The sequence below is a fragment of the Tupaia chinensis genome, unplaced genomic scaffold (genome assembly GCF_000334495.1).
Source record: "Tupaia chinensis unplaced genomic scaffold, TupChi_1.0 Scaffold000249_1, whole genome shotgun sequence".
Taxonomy (NCBI): domain Eukaryota; kingdom Metazoa; phylum Chordata; class Mammalia; order Scandentia; family Tupaiidae; genus Tupaia; species Tupaia belangeri.
Genome location: NW_006159728.1, coordinates 741,116 through 743,905, shown reverse-complemented (window position 1 = coordinate 743,905; position 2,790 = coordinate 741,116).

The following is a 2,790-nucleotide window of genomic DNA, read 5'->3' as shown; positions in this document are numbered from 1 at the left end:
ATCAGATCCTCCATGCAGATGATGCCAAATTTACCAAGAGATCGAGCAATCAAAGCGTTATCTGTCAAAGCATAGTTGCTTCTTACTGATTTTGCCATAACCACACTTGTAAATCAGTTCATTTACTGACTTCAGATACAGGTACCCCCATGCAATATACAGCTCCACAATTCTCAGTATGTTAATTCAGGCTTTGCTGAGCTTAACAAAGGTACCATTGAAGATCTGGTGAAGACGGAGAAGCTGCAACACCTTTCAAACCTCTGGGCTCGCTCCATTGATCCCGCAGATCCTGATGACAAATGCCAGTTTGGGTTCTGCAGGTGCATAGAAGGTGCCAGCTTTTCTTGCCATCCTGGCCTTGCAAATCTCAGTTCTGTACATCCTCTACATTCCATATGACAGTGCTTAGCTTTTTCATAGATAAGCTTCCTCCTTGCCTTTCGAAGCATCTCTTGAGCAAATTTCTTTCTCAGGCAATTGATCTTCAGCTCTGCAAAATTCCTTCACTTTTTCTTAAAGGTTTCTGGCACAGCAGGAACCTTTTTCTTGGTGGCTTCTACCACAGTAGGAACCTTTTTCTTGGTTCCTGCCGCAGCAGGAACCTTCTTTTTCTTCTCTTGAACGCCATCCGTGGTTCCAGCCAGAAAAGAGCAAAATTTAATTTTATTTAGATCCAAATTTTAAAACAAAACTATAAGTAGAGTAACAGTTTATAACCTCCAGAGAGAAATTCTACTGATGAGTTGAAAAATCATGCTACTTAAACTCTTTAAAATTTACAAAACAAGACCTGGTAGTTAACGTGACTGGATCCCACATGATAGATCATGCAGTTTGAATTTGGACATGATGGCTTGAGAAGCAAGCTGGGCATATATATGTGTGTACCTAAAATTCCCAAAGAAGGAAGAGATGGAAGGGAAGGGATTGCAGTGTGAACATTCATCATGGGGAGGAAAGTGGGTCTTTTCTCTCTTTCTTTCTCTCTTTGTCTCTTCCCAGTTAGTGTATGTACCATTTGGCAAAGACTCTCTTTTGTTGAAGACAAATCCTCCAATTTCATCTAAGCAATTGAAAAGAACAGAAGAATAGCCAGTAAAGGGCTATCTTAGAATTTGCAGCACTCTGTTTGCCTGAAACTCCTTGCTATCTGGGCTCAAACCACCCACTGGGACACTTGAGCCTGGTCTTGACAGGCCTCTTCTTGGAAGTACACCCACACCTCTCCGGTTTCTCTTTGAAACTTTTGGCACTTTTGATCCTCACTAAGTTATATCTCTTTAGCTTGTTCCCACCTCTTCAAGAGCTAAAATTTTAGTAGAGGAGTAATCCACTGGAAGTTACCTGGGAGACACAGCCCTCTGATAGGAACACACTTAGGAACTAAGGGTGATATTACCTCTTCCAATACTACAGAATCTACTCCAATAAATAGGAAAAAGTAAATATTGCATCAGATGACCAAAAACCAGTGCAGAGCTCTAAGAAATATGAGAAAACAAAGGGGGTAACTCCTCAAGGTGAGTGCAGTAGTTCCTCACCAATGATGGGCAGCACAAAAGAATTCTCAGAAGTGTTAGAAAGATTCTAAACATTCACAGTGATAAAACTCAATGAGATGCAAAAAACAAACAAACAAACAAAAAACAACAACAACAAAAAGACAACCAATTCCAGAAAATGATACAATCATTCCAGGACATAAAAGAAGAATTCCATAAAGGTGTACACTCTAAAAAAGATTCCAACAGAACATCTGGAAATGAAGAATCCAATACAGGAAATTAAAATCTCCAGAGAAATCCTTAATGGCAAATTGGATCATGCTGAAGAAAGAATTTCTGACCTTGAAGACAAAATATCCAACACAGAGCAAACCACCAAAAAGAATAATTAAATAATAAAACCAAAACCAAAAAAAACCCATGAGGCTAACATACAGGAAATTCTAGACACCATGAAATGCCCAAATATTTGTATAACGGGTAATCCAGAAGGTGAAGAAGCTTCTAAACACCATGGACAACCCCTTTCATGAAATACTCTCTGAAAATTTTCCAAATATAAAAAGAAAAATGGAGAAGTTCAGACACAAGAAATAAAAACAACTCCAAATATAAAAAGATCCTCCTCCTGGCACACCATAGTCAGATTGATAAAAATCGAAGACAATACTTAAAAAATGGCGAGAGAGGGACAGCATATGGTGTAATGATTACGTCACTGGACTCTCACATAGTCAACCACAGTTTGAGTCCTGACCCAGTGGCTTAAAACTCATACCAGGTGTGTGTGCGTGCATGCCCAAAAATCCTAAGAAGACTCAAGAAGAAGGGACTGTGGTGTGGCCATCTCCCCTGAGGGGTGATTTTTCACTTTCTATTTCTGTCTTTCTCTGTTTCTTTGACAAACACATGTTATAAAGCAAAAGAAAAAAATGTCAAGAGAGAAACAAGTTACTTATAAAGGTTATCCCATCAGGTTAACATCAGACCTCTCAACTGAAACAATGCTGGAAAGGAAAGAATGGGAAGATGGATTCAAAACAGCAAAAGAAAACAATTTCAAGCAAGAGTATTGTATCCAACAAGATTATTCTTCAAATGAGAACTTAGTCAAAAGTCCTAAGATTCTATTTCACCAGTTCAGTCTCTTGTACTTAATCTTTCTTCTGTTGTGGTTCTATCTTTACATTTAAATTCTGAAAGATAACATTCAACTTCGGACTTTTCCCTACCATTAAGTTGGCCATTTTCTTTTTCTTTTTCTTTCTTTTTTTTTTTTTTT